The sequence below is a fragment of the Octopus sinensis genome, linkage group LG10, assembly GCF_006345805.1.
Source record: "Octopus sinensis linkage group LG10, ASM634580v1, whole genome shotgun sequence".
NCBI lineage: Eukaryota > Metazoa > Mollusca > Cephalopoda > Octopoda > Octopodidae > Octopus > Octopus sinensis.
In genome coordinates this window covers 57,689,277-57,703,624 of record NC_043006.1, presented here as the reverse complement: position 1 = coordinate 57,703,624, position 14,348 = coordinate 57,689,277, and the positions used below count along the sequence as shown (strand labels likewise).

Below are 14,348 nucleotides of genomic sequence, written 5' to 3'. Positions count from 1 at the left end.
TGTGACTACCAACATTTGTCTAAAAGTCATCAACAATAATAATAATAATAATAATAATAATAATAATAATAATAATAGAGCTTTTATATAGTTAATTGGGCTGTTAGAAATAGCACCCAAATCAACTTTGAAGCACAATCTTCCATCTTAACAAGCAGACGAGGTGGGGGCTTACAATCCTAAGTTTATTTAATTCAGCTTGACATAAGCCAAGTAGGGATTAAAAAACTGTAACACCTACCTCACTATAGCTACCAGCACCCTCACTTGTGTAACAACAGGCCATCACCTTTACTATCAACACCATCACCTTTACCACCACCATCAACAACAACTTGATGACTAAGACGACTAGTATCACCAGCGCCACCACCCAGAAACAGAGACTAATGTAATGAACTGTGTCAAGAAACTGAACACCATCTGACCTATGGCCTTAGAGATAAATTTCTTGCTACTTGGTTAGTAAATGTATATATTTACAGACATGTCAAGAATTTTGACTGAAAATTGTTGTTTTATGTTGGTAAGGAGAGAAGAACTTTATTCAAGGTGAAATAACATCTTTGTAATATCACCTCAGATCTCCTCATACCTCCATCGGCCTTCATCTCTCTCACATTCCCTCTCGCTTTCTTTCTCTCTTCCTGCCTGTCTGTCTGTCTGCCTATCTATCTATTTGTAAATAGACATAAACACACGCAGGAGTGGCTGTGTGGTAAGTAGCTTGCTTACCAACCACATGGTTCTAGGTTCAGTCCCACTGCTTGGCACCTTAGGCAAGTGTCTTCTACTATAGCCTCAGGCCAACCAAAGCCTTGTGAGTGGATTTGGTAGATGGAAACTGAAAGAAGCCCGTCGTATATATATATATATATGTGTGTGTTTGTGTGTCTGTGTTTGTCTCCCCAACATCACTTGACAACCGATGCTGGTGTGTTTACATCCCTGTAACTTAAGACTCTCTGACAGGACCCTTCACTTTGTTATTGTCTGATCAGTAGCATGCCTTATAGGACCCTTGCATTGAAAAATGCAAAGGGTATGACTCCTAGATATTAGATATTCACATTATAATAATCAATAAATAATTTGAATGTATAAGGTTGTCTATTTACTTCTGTCATACCTCCTCGGCACACGAGGAGTATGAAGCAAACAACTCTTCTTTATAAACATGTTTTACAGTCATTTTTGATGAACAACGCTGCAGTTTCCCACCTACCAAATTCAGCCACAAGCTTATGGTTGGCCTAGGGCTATAGTAGAAAACACTTGCAGAGGGACTGAATGTGGAACCATGTATTTGGGAAGCAAACTTCTCATCCACACAGTCATTCTTGCAGCTAACATGTGTGTGTGTGTGTGTGTGTGTTCACATTTGTTGTTATTTCCAAGCAAGCTGATATTTCCCCATGGCTAAACAGGTTTTCTTGGAAGATTTAAACTGGTACTTCGTTGGTTCTGATGACGAGGGTTCCAGTTGATCTGATCAACAAAATAACCAGCTTGTGAAATTGACATGCAAGTGGCTGAGAACTCCACAGACATGCATAACCTCAATGTAGTTCCGAAAGAGATTCAGTATGACTCAGAGTATGAAAAGACTCACTCTTTGAAATACAAGTACTTCTCTTGCAAGCTGAGTGGACTGGAGCAACATAAAATAAAGTGTCTTGCTCAAGGACTCAATGTATTGCCAGGAATTGAACTCAAAATCTTACAATTGTGATCTGAATTGCCTAACCACTAGGCCATAAAACTTCACTCTTGGGAGATTAGATTAGAAACAAATCATTGCTTGTATGATGGTGACACTCTCATTTACATCTATCACAAGGTACTTTATACACACATGCACATATACACACTACCATTCATACACACTCATATACATACACATAAATATATACATATAGACGTAGGAGTGGCTGTGTGGTAAGTAGCTTGCTTGTGAACCACATGGTTCTGGGTTCAGTCCCACTGCGTGGCACCTTGGGCAAGTGTATTCTACTATAACCTCGGGCTGACCAAAGCCTTGTAAGTGGATTTAGTAGATGGAAACTGAAAGAAGCCCGTCGTATATATGTATATATATTCATATATGTGTGTGTGTGTGTATCTGTATTTGTCCCCCAACATCGCTTGTGTTTACATCCCCGTAACTTAGCGGTTCGGCAAAAGAGACCAATAGAATAAGTACTAGGCTTACAAAGAATAAGTCCTGGGGTTGATTTGCTCGACTAAAGGCAGTGCTCCAGCATGGCCACAGTCAAATGACTGAAACAAGTAAGAGTAAAAGAATATATTACAGGCTTCTTTCAGTTGTTGTCAATCAAATCGACTCACAAAGACTTGGTCTGCTTGGGGCTACAGTAGAAGGCACAAGGTGCCATGCTGTAAGGCTGATCCAGTGACCACATAACTGAGAATCAAGCTTCTTAACCCTGCTTCCATGAATATAAAATATATTGATATAAAGTAAAATAAAAATAATCTTAAGAATAAAGCCTAATGTACATTATTGTGCTTTGTTCATTTCTTAATAAAAGTGGGACAGGGAAAACCTTGTAGTTTAATTTCATGTGTTTTGCTGACCTTGCATGAAGGCGCATGGCCTAGTTTTTAGAGCATCAGAATCACAATCCTGAGATAGTGAGTTCGATTTCCGGACTGAGCCATGCATTGTGCCCTTGAGCAAGAGCCTTTATTTCACGTTGCTCCAGTTCACTCAGCTGTAGAAATGAGTTGCGACATCACTGTGGTTCGCAAGCAAGCAACTTACCACACAGCCACTCCAACACCCATAAAAAATTGGGCTTGTCCGGGATACGAACCCTGTATATATATGTGTATGTGTGTGTGTGTAATATAAATAATATATAAATATATGCATATATACATACATATATGTACATACCTACATATATATGTATATATACATGCATATATGGGTACAGGACATAGAAAAAACGAACACAATGAGAAACGAAAACATAAAAACAAAAACATAGAAAACTAACTTTTTTTCGAACAGCAAAAAAAAACAAACAGAGAAACGAGACATACAACATAAAGAATATTCCCCTTCTTCTGTCGTCCCTGTTTCATCTACTCTGCATTTCGAAGGCAAGGACAAGACGCGACTTCATTGAAACAGTCCTTCCCGCAAAACAAATTAAATAAAATTGGGGATTTTTTGCGGAGGGTGAAAGTGGTAACAAGAACAGGACAGTGAGAACAAAACAGTAAAAACAAACGGTGAGGACTGGTAAGCCAAGATGATAGAAAAATTATTATGAATGCTAGTATGAGAAGAGACAGTATAAACACATTTTGTCTTTACGAAGGTAATGGGCAGAAAGATATATCATTATCATATAATCAAATGCCACGCATCCTTTTCCAAGTAAGTTTTATATACATATAAATATATATATATGTATGTGCGTGTGTGTATATATATATGTATATAATCTATGTTTTTGTGTCTGTCCCCCACAACCACTTAACAACTGCTGTTACTTTGTTTACATCCCTGTAAGTTAGCAGTTCAGCAAAAGAAACTGATAGAATAAGTACTAGGTTTGAAAAGAAATAAGTAGTGGGGTTAATTCGTTCGAATAAAACCCCTCAAGATGGTACCCCAGCATGATCACACAAAAGATATAAGAAGGATGCAATGTTTCAGAAACAAAGCTAAATAAAAAAAAAAAAGAAGAGGATACTCACTGTTTTAGTACTTTTGATGAATGTAGGCCCTGGGGAAAAATTTAAAAAAAAAAGATAAATAAAAAAATTTGGTCAGTTTATTAATCTTCATCTAAAAATTCTTCATTAAAACAAAATATTTAAAAAAAAAAAAGTGGGGCTAGAAAGGTAGATCTGAGTGCAGTACAATGGTTGTGAAGAGAAAAAGGCTGTGAATTGCTGCAGCTACTACTACTACTACTACCACCACCACCACCTCCACCACTACTACTACTACTACTACAACTGTCACCACTGTTGCTGTAGTTGCAGCTACAGGTGAAGCTGTTGCTGCTGCTGCTAATACTACTACTGCTACTACTACCACTACCACCACCACCACCACCACCACAACTATAACTACTACTAGCACTTTGATACTCTTACTCTTTTACTTGATTCAGTCATTTGACTGTGGCCATGATGCAGCACTGCCTTTAGTTGAGCAAATCGACCCCAGGCCTTATTCTATCGGTCTCTTTTGCCGAATTGCTAAGTTACGGGGACGTAAACACACCAGCATTGGTTGTCAAGCGATGTTGGGGGGACAAACACAGACACACAAACATATACACACACACACATATATATATATATACATATATACGACGGGCTTCTTTCAGTTTCCGTCTACCAAATCCACTCACAAAGCTTTGGTCGGGCCTAGGCTATAGTAGAAGACACTTGCTGAAGGTGCTACACAGTGGGACTGAACCCGGAACCATATGGTTGATAAGCAAGCTACTTACCACACAGCCACTCCTACACAGATAAATTTTAACAATAAAATTTTATATGGACCCCAAGGGCTATATGAATCCCATTTGTAAACCACTGACCTACATGAAGAGTTAAAACCATTTTAACAACTTTATAGGGAAAGCAATGCACTGGGACCACTTCATACACAACCTGAGCATACATAGATTAGCATTGAGATCTCTAGATCTGTGTGACCCCTGGACAACAGCCCAGGGTTCCCAGGCCTTAAGATACGCTAATAAAGGCCCAGCTGTGATGTTCATTTTGTGGCAATTTCTCAAGCATTTCCAAGACAGACTAGACATGGATGTGTGGTTAAGTAATTTGTTTTGCAACCACATGGTTTAATATTTAGTCCTTGTGTGTATCATCTTGAGCAAGTATCTTTACTACAGCCCTAGGCTGACCACTGCTTTGTGAGTGATTTTGGTAGGTAGAAAATGTGTGGAAGCTTATAGTATACAGACATACATAAGTATATATTTAAATTTAAGTACCATCATCATTTAATGTCCGTTGTCCATGCTGGCATGGGTTGGACATCGTCATCAACTACAAGTATATAAATATACAAGTATATAAATGTATAAGTATATCTATTTAAGTATATATGAGCATGTCTAGATATGCAATTATATGCATAAAACTACGTACATAAAAGAAAACATACAAATTTGCATGTATACATACAAAAATACCCTGTTGGTGTTGTTGAAATTCCCACGAAGGAGCCTTGGATCTAGGTGAGAAACCAGCTGTTTCTCTATTGGCAAGAAATTTTGAAATAAAACTGAATAATTACACACACACACACACATACAAAGATGTATACAAGCATGGATGCTTGCCATGCATGCTTAAGTGGCAATCTGGATAAGCTTGGGTTTCCAGAAAAAGAACTTGCACATTACAAACAGAATCTGTAAGTGGAACAGTAAAATTATGCAAGATTTTCCTCAAATTTAAAGTGTGACATTGTTTTTATATCTACATTGTAACAATAGAACCTTTTATCTTTGTTGAAGCCAGCTCCTTCACAGAGGAGAACATAAACACATATCTGTCTGTTGCTGAAGGATTACAATTAATCAAAGGACATAATATGTATGTCTACCTGCTGGAAATAACAGTCAAAACTCTTATCTTAATTGCCAAAATACACCGATAATAACTACAGAAATCAACCATCCAAAGATAAATGGGCTAAGACAATCTCTTAGCATACATTCAAGTGTTAGGACTCACGTGGACCGGTTTCTGGATTGGCATTATTGCCTCACCTCCCTCTGTCTGTATGTATATGAGTGTTTATGTGCATCTGTGAAGGAGTGCTGGGATCTAGTTAAATTGATTCACAAAATCAGTCCCCTTTAATTTTGCTCAGATTGCTTTCAATTTTGGTGTATCGATGCAACTCTGAATATGATAAACCAATTACTTTGTCTCATAAATTAAAGAATCTAATGTTTTTTTTTAATTAAAGTTGGGAAATTTGGGTAATTTTAGCTAATCAACAGACAGCGAGGCATTAACAGATTGTTACCAAGACGGCCAGCTAGCAGAAACGTTAGCATGCCTGGTGAAATGCTTAGTAGTATTTTGTCTGTCTTTATGTTCTGAATTCAAATTCTGTTGAGGTCAACTTTGCCTTTCATCCTTTTGGGGTTGATAAATTAAGTACCAATTGCATACAGGAGTTGATCTAATCAACTGGCCCCCTCTCAAAAAATTTTGGGCTTTGTGTCTAGAGCAGAAAAGATTAACAGCTTGTTACTATGACAATCGCACGTTGTGATGTCTTTCACCTCACCCGTCTGTACTGCACGTGTGTGTGTGTGTGTATGTGTGCGTGTATGTACGTATGTGTATGTGTGGGTGTTGTGTGTGAGGAGGTATTTGTGTGTGTATATGTGTGTGTGGGTATATATGTGCGTTCATGTGTGTGTGTTTTTTGTGTATTGGATCTGGTTAAATTGATTCATATGTACATATAAACTTACATATGAATACATGAACTTATATATTAATGATGTACATAAAAGGTATACATAATACTGAAGTACACATAAAGCAACCACAGGTAACAGGTCATTTCACAGAAGCTAAACTATAAATTTCACAGGGAACAACCTTAAAGTTGACACCACTGTCTCACTATTGACTAAAAATACAAAGATTTTTTTTTTTATTTTTAAACCTCTGTAACTTCTTCTTCACAAGATCGTGGATTTACAGCAATAAGAGTGGAAAACTACATCAATACAACCGATTTTCAGATTTTTTACTTCCTTAAAAAAAACATGCAGAATCTGTGAATCAAATTAACTAGATCCTGAGTGCTGACATTCCACAGCTTTTCTTGCCACCATCCAAGTGAAACGGTGACATGATGCATACATCCCTTTATTCATGTTATAGACCAGTTGTTCTGTGATTTCCAAGATCTACAAAAGAAAAATCCCTTACTTGACAAACAGTTAAAGGTTGATGACAGGAAGAACATCTGTCCATAAAATCCTGCTTCAAATAACTTTTTGTCTAACCCATGCTGCCATGAGTAAATGCTAAGCAAATGAACAATTATATCGGAAGAACTTGGATTTTGTGTTTGCGTGTATACATGTATTTGTATACATACATGTTCATGTATTTGCATTATATATATATATATATTATATATATATATATATACATATACACACATACATACACACACACACACACACATATATATATATATACCTATATGCCATGGTCTGCTGAAAAGTTCCTGGCGTTAGGTAAAAGAAAATGTAGGAGGGTCAGTTACTTATCATTTTATTCAACATATTCCCCTCTCAGATTCACACACTTGTTGCAGTGGTCCTTCATTTTTACTAAGCCCTGCAAAAGAACTCAGAAGGTTGGGTTTCCAACCTCGCCTTTTACAATATCCTTAAAACCAGGAACTTTTCGTGTGTGTGTGTATGTATGTATGTGTGTGTGTGTGTGAGGGTGCATGGCCTAGCGGTTAGAGTATTGCACTTACGATTGCTTGATCGTGATTTCAATTCCTAGAGTGGGAGGTGCGTTGTGTTTTGGAGCTAAACACTTCATCTTTGCTCTGCTATCACTTCGGTACCTGATGCGTGGTACACTGTGCCCCTGTTCAGACAACGTCGATCCGATGGAGAGAGTGAGATAATGTTCGGCACGAACATTTGATCACTATAAACAAATGATGTGTGCAGGTCGTTCGGCAAAAGCTGAACTCATACGTCGTCTTCAACGGGAGAGTCCATAATATATGTATGTGTGTGTGTGTTTCCCTTGTTGCCAGAGCAGCTAACTTGCGTTCGTGCCAGAGGCACGATTCGAGCGTGATCGTTACCAGCGTCGTCTTACTGGCACTTTTGCCGGTGTGCAGGTGACACGGAAAAAAAAAAAAAACAATTTTCCGTGACTGTTGCCAGTACCGCCTGACTGGCCCTCGTACCGGTGGCACGTAAAAGCACCCACTACACTCTCGGAGTGGTTGGCGTTAGGAAGGGCATCCAGCTGTAGAAACTCTGCCAGATCAAGATTGAAGCCTGGTGCAGCCATCTGGTTCACCAGTGCTCAGTCAAATCGTCCAACCCATGCTAGCATGGAAAGCGGACGTTAAACGACAATGATGATGATGATGAGAATGATTTGTGTGAGTGTGTGTGGCAAGGTAATTGTTTGGATATGTACACATGTTTGTGAGAGGGAGTGTAAATGCATGTGTACGTCTATAATGAGTATTTTTTTAGTTTATGTATATGTGTGTGTGTGTATGCATTATGTTAGACCAGTGCTTTTCAACCTTTTGGCTGGAGCGGAACCCCAAGGAAACATTCCACTGGCTCGAGGAACCCCTGTGCAATAATTTAATAATCTTATGCACACATATCTGCACAAGAGAAATAAAAATTACTGCCGATTTTAGCAGTTTTGTAACTTCTTGCGGAACCCCTGGACTGTACTGGCGGAACCCTGGTTGAAGTCCGGTTGAAGTCCTGGTTGAAGGCTAGTCCGGTTGGGGGTGCCGGTTTAGTGATCAACGATCCGATCATGCAGCAGATCACTGGATTCGATGTCACCTGCAGCACACATAAGAGACGTCACAAGTGACCTAACATACATACATATGTATGGAAGGAAAAAAAAGGATGGGTTTTTCATTGAAGGTTTTTCATTCTAACTGTGTTAGACTGTCTGTATCTTCTGTGTCTATGAGAAAGAGTGATGTGAGTGTGTGTCTGGTTGTGCGTATGTACACAGTTTGAATCAGACACTAGCAATAAGAAGATGGGCAAAATGATAATTTGATGTCTAGTCTAGCCTTAACTGAGATATTTGACAGTCTGTTTTAACAAGAAGGGTAATCAGATCTGACGTGAATTTCTAATTACGAAGCTATAAGAAATACAAACCGATATTTCTTCAGAATTTACAAACTCAAACAGATTCTTCAGCAGCGAAGCTTTTCATATATTTAACATAGCCTTACCAACATGTGACGACATGTCGCCATATAAACATTGTTAAACACGAATCACCTTTAGGTGTGTCTGATCCATGTATCTATAAATCTTCTCTAATTGTATATCTATATTTCAGCCTCTCTCTCTCTCTTAGTCTCATTCTCATAATTTTTTTTTCATATTTCCCCCTAGTTTTCTCTACTGCATATACACGCATGCATGCATACAAATATATATATATAATATATATATAATATATATATATGTATGTATGTATATATGTATGTATGTATGTATGTATATATATATATATATATGTATGTATATATATATATGTATATGTATATATATCCTTACTTATATACAAACACATACATAAATGCATACATACATACATACATACATGTGTGCATACATAATAATATACATACATACAAATATATACATACGTACGTATATACATACACGTTTACATTCGTACATACATGATGATGGCTGTCAACTTCTAGACGAGTATGTTTATCGTTGACAAAGTAATATCAGTGCAATTTTTTCGGTCCTACAAAGCTTGCAGAACGCTCATTAGACCTTCAGGTATAATAATAATAATAATAATAATGATGATGATAATTATAATAATAATAATAATTATTATTATTATTAGTTTTATATCTAATGCGGCTTGCTGGCAGAATCGTCAGTAAGTTGGACGAAATGCTTAGCGGTATTTCACCCGTCACTACGTTCTGAGTTCAAATTCCGCCGAGGTCGACTTTGCCTTTCATCCTTTTGGGGCCGATAGATTAAGTACCAGTGAAACACTGAGGTTGGTGTAATCGACTAGTCTCCTCCCCACAAATTTGAGGCCTTGTACCTCCAGTAGAAAGAATTAATATTATACTTAAGGTGGCGAGCTGGCAGAATCGCTAGCACGGTGGGCGAAATGCTTAGTAGTAATTCGTCCATCTGCACGATCTGAGTTCAAATTCCGCTGAGGTCGACTTTGCTTTCATCCTTTCGGGGTCGATAAATTAAGTACCAGTTGCGTACTGGTCCATCTAATAGACTGTCACCCCTCCCCCAAATTTCGGGCCTTGTGCCTAGAGTAGAAAAGAATATTTTATTTCGTCTGTCTTTACGTTCTGAGCTCAAATTCCACGGAGGTCAACTTTGCCTTTCATCCTTTTGGGGTTGATAAATTAAGTACCAGTTGCGTACTTGGGTCAATCTACTCGACTGGCACCCACTCCCCCAAAATTTCGGGCCTTGTGCCTAGAGTAGAAAAGATTACATTTAAGGCGGTGAGCTGGCAGAATCGCTACCACAGCGGCTGAAATGCTTAGTGGTAATTCGTCCTGCGGAGAGCTGGCAGAATCGTTAGCACGCCAGGCGAAATACTTAGCGGTATTTCGTCTGCGTTACGTTGTGAGTTCAAATTCCGCCTAGGTCGACTTTGCCTTTCATCCTTTCGGGGTCGATAAATTAAGTACCAGTTACGCACTGGGGTCGATGTAATCGACTTAATACCTATGTCTGTCCTTGTTTGTCCCCTCTGTGTTTAGCCCCTTGTGGGTAATAAAGAAATAGGTAATTCGTCCGTCTGCACGATGTGAGTTCAAATTCCGCCGAGGTCGACTTTACCTTTTATCCTTTCGAGGTCGATAAATTAAATACCAATGAAACATTGGGGTCGATGTAGTCGAATAGTCCCCTAAAGTCTCAGGCCTTGTGCTTCTTAGAAGAAGGGATATTTGTACATAAGGCGGTGAGCTGGCAGAATTATTAGCTCGCCGGGCAATATGCTTAGTGGCATTTCGTCTGCCTTTACGTTCTGAGTTCAAATGTCGCCGACTTTACGTTTCATCCCTTTTGGGGGTCAATAAAATAAGTATCAAGTGAGCACTTGAGTCAATGTAATTGCTGACCTTGTGCTAAAATGTTTGAAACCAATATTATATTTGTACATCAATCGAATCAGATAATTCCAATAATGGAATAGTAATGTTCGTTTTGGCGATGAAGTTTTTCAGGCGTATGTTCGTTTCGTTTTGGCGATGAAGTTGTTCCAGGGGCATGTTCTAAACCTTTTCATTGCCCCCACTCCAAAAGAATTTTAAGGTGTAGGGTGCTTTCACCCATCCCCACAACCAACCTCCGCACACCCTGTTCCCGAGCCTATGTTTCCAGCCTATTGACATGATCAAAATGGTTCATATTTGGTTGATTAAAAATGTAATGGCAAGTATTTATTGGCCTTTTTTTCTTTCCTTTAAAAATCGGCACGAACTTTCCGGACAACCCAATATTTAGTGTCAATATGGGTCACACGCTCAGGAATGTGGGAGCACCGTGATCTCAAGCTCAAGGAAAAGATCCTCAAAATTACCAATGCATTCCCTGCATATCTGGTTTTATATTAGAGTGATCATTTCTCAGAAGAGACATCTTCTTCTTCTTCTTATCCTTTTTGCCCCTTGTGGAGCATAGGACCTCAACAGTTGTTTTCCACTTTTTGCGGTCATTGGCGTGTTTCTTGGCTGCTTCCCATGTCAGGCCGGTGGTCCTGAGCTTGTTCAAAATGCTCCCGCTTTCATGCCTGCTTCGGGCGTCCTCGCTTCCTCTTCCCCTGCGGGTTCCAGTCAAGTGCTTATCGTGTCACATTTGAGGGGTTTTTTTATGACACACACTGCGGAAAGAACCCTCAAATAGAAGAGACATACTTGAACAAAAGCTGAGGGGTGGCTCAACACTCAGTGGTCTACCAGCAAGCCGCAGCCCAACCCGACTTTGTGAGAGGCCGTGTCATTGCTAATAGTCGTTGGACCTACACTGAGTTCATCCGTACTTTTGACAGGTCTAGTTGTTTCGTCCTGTTGGGGTTTCTAGCAACTCTTCTCACTAGGCTAGTCCGGTTGTGGGTGCCGGTTTAGTGATCAACGATTCGATCATGCAACAGATCACTGGATTCGATGTCACCTGCAGCACACATAAGAGACGTCACAAGTGACCTAACATACATACATATGTATGGAAGGAAAAAAAAGGATGGGTTTTTCATTGAAGGAATACAATTCAATCAAAGCTGACTGAGGGGTAAACAATAAATTCTGCCTCATTAAATTCCGTTTGACCTATGCAAACATGGAAAAATGATGATAATCATCATCATAAAGATGAAGACACGTACGTACATGCATGCATACATACATACATACATATATACTATACACTGGTTTCAAATTTTGCCACAAGCCCAGCAATGTTGGGAGAGGGGGTAAGTCGATTACATCGACCCCAGTGTTCAATTGGTACTTATCTCACCGACTCCGAAAGGAAGAAAGGCAAAGTTGACTTCGGCAGAATTTCAACTTAGAACGTAAAGACGGACGAAATGTTGCTAAGCATTTTGCCCAGAGTGCTAACGGTTCTTCCAGCTCACCGCCTCATCTAAAGCAATGAATATCAACTATCCAAGGCACGAAATCAGAGAGGAGGTCTCGAAATTCCAGGAGATCCCTGAAAAACGGATATATGTATGTTGTGCAACAAGAGCCGAGTGCATGCGGCGCTATAGAGCAAGCAGAAAAATGAGCTCAAGAAACCAAAAGTCTTCGACTCAGAATTAGAAATCTCAGATGAAAAGACCATAAGACAGAAAGAGAGAGGGAGATTAATAGATAGATACAGAGGAGTTGATGAGAGTAAACCGTTACAACAAAGCTTCTCAACGTGGGCGGTACCGCCCCTAAGCGGGCGCTGGGTGTGTCGAGGGAAGTTTCATATTTTAGGGGGCGGTGAGGTAACATAATTAACATACTAAATTTTACGAATAGTAGTTAATATATATTTCTTTACTACCCACAAGGGGCTAAACACAGAGGAGACAAACAAGGACAGACAAACGGATTAAGTCGATTACATCGACCCAGTGCGTAACTGGACTTAATTTATCGACCCCGAAGGATGAAAGGCAAAGTCGACCTCGGCGGAATTTGAACACGGAACGTAACGGCAGACGAAATACAGCAACGCATTTCGCCGGCGTGCTAACGTTTCTGCCAGCTCGCCGCCTTCGTTAATATATGATATATGATATTATATATGATTAAACTTGTAATGGTTATTGAAATAAAATAAGATCTCATAAGCCACAGGGAAGTCATAAACTTGCAATGAATAAAGTAAACTTACAATTTTTGTCTTCATTAACTTTTTATCATTTCACTCTTAAAAGCTTATACAATCTAATTTTAGAGTAAAATTTATAAATTATCATGTTAACTTAATTCAAAGATACCTGACCCACCACATAGGTGGGTGCTAAGTATAACAATTACTTAGAAGGAAGGAGGGGTGCTATCAAAGATAAAAAAGAGAACCACTGCATCAGAAGATTAAGAGTAGGTGTTAATGAAGAGAATCAAAATAAGCACGGTGTTTACAAGACATAGTTCAAAATCTTGACAAAATATGAATTCCATATGTCATCACTTTTGATGGTACGAGCAACTATACAAAACATATAAATTGATATGTATTATAAAAAATATTCAACTTAACAGTGGATCAAAATAAAGAAAAGTTAATTTTGTAAATTATTAATGTAATCTACTTGTAATAAATGATAGATGAACTCGGTGAAGTATAGGTTGAAATGATAATTTATCATTTGGAGTCGGTGGTGTTATGCTCCATTAGTTCTTTCTCCAATTTTGTAGAAGACGAAGGGGAATTAAGAGACACTGAATAGTAAGTACGTTATCAGTATTGTAGTGACGCCAGGTTTCAGACGCCATTTTGGGATGTCTATCTGAGCATGTGCAATATTTGGTGTCATCCGGTAGGCCGCCGGAAGTCCCCTGATGCGCATGCGCAGTAATCAGGAGCAGTTAACTTTTCCCGCTATTCCAAGCCTCTTGGCTCTTGGTGGTCGATGAATTAAGACCTATTCCGACAAGGCTCCGAGCGAAGGGGTGAACCAGACTCGAAGGCGAACAAGACTGTTTTAACCATGGTGATTTAATCCGACTCTGCTGCCTTCCTAACCCAGGCGTTCATGCTACCGATGACCAGCGATGAAGTAACTCCTTCTGTGAAATAATAAACTATTATTGTTATTTGTTCAGCTATTCATGTTCCTGCCGTTTCATTCCTTTCTACAACATTGTAGGGAAATGTGTGAGCACCCTACAAGTGGAGATATCACACAGAGATAGATAACAAAAAATCCTACAGTATTGTCAACAGAACAACATGATGATGATGAGACAGCAGATTGGCAGACTGTAGGTTTGATACCAGGAACAATGACGTTATGGTTTGTTTTAACATACAATAATAAATCACTTG

At 39.0% G+C, this 14,348-nt stretch overlaps 1 long non-coding RNA gene across 2 annotated transcripts in view; it reads right to left on the bottom strand.

The window, feature by feature from the left end:
• Positions 1-14,348, bottom strand: part of LOC115216531 — a 47,998-nt gene that overhangs the window by 15,743 nt on the left and 17,907 nt on the right. For both annotated transcript variants that reach the window (XR_003882085.2, XR_005000998.1), the window contains exon 2: positions 3,733-3,761. This is a non-coding gene — a long non-coding RNA (uncharacterized LOC115216531). The remainder of the gene's footprint in view (positions 1-3,732; positions 3,762-14,348) is intronic.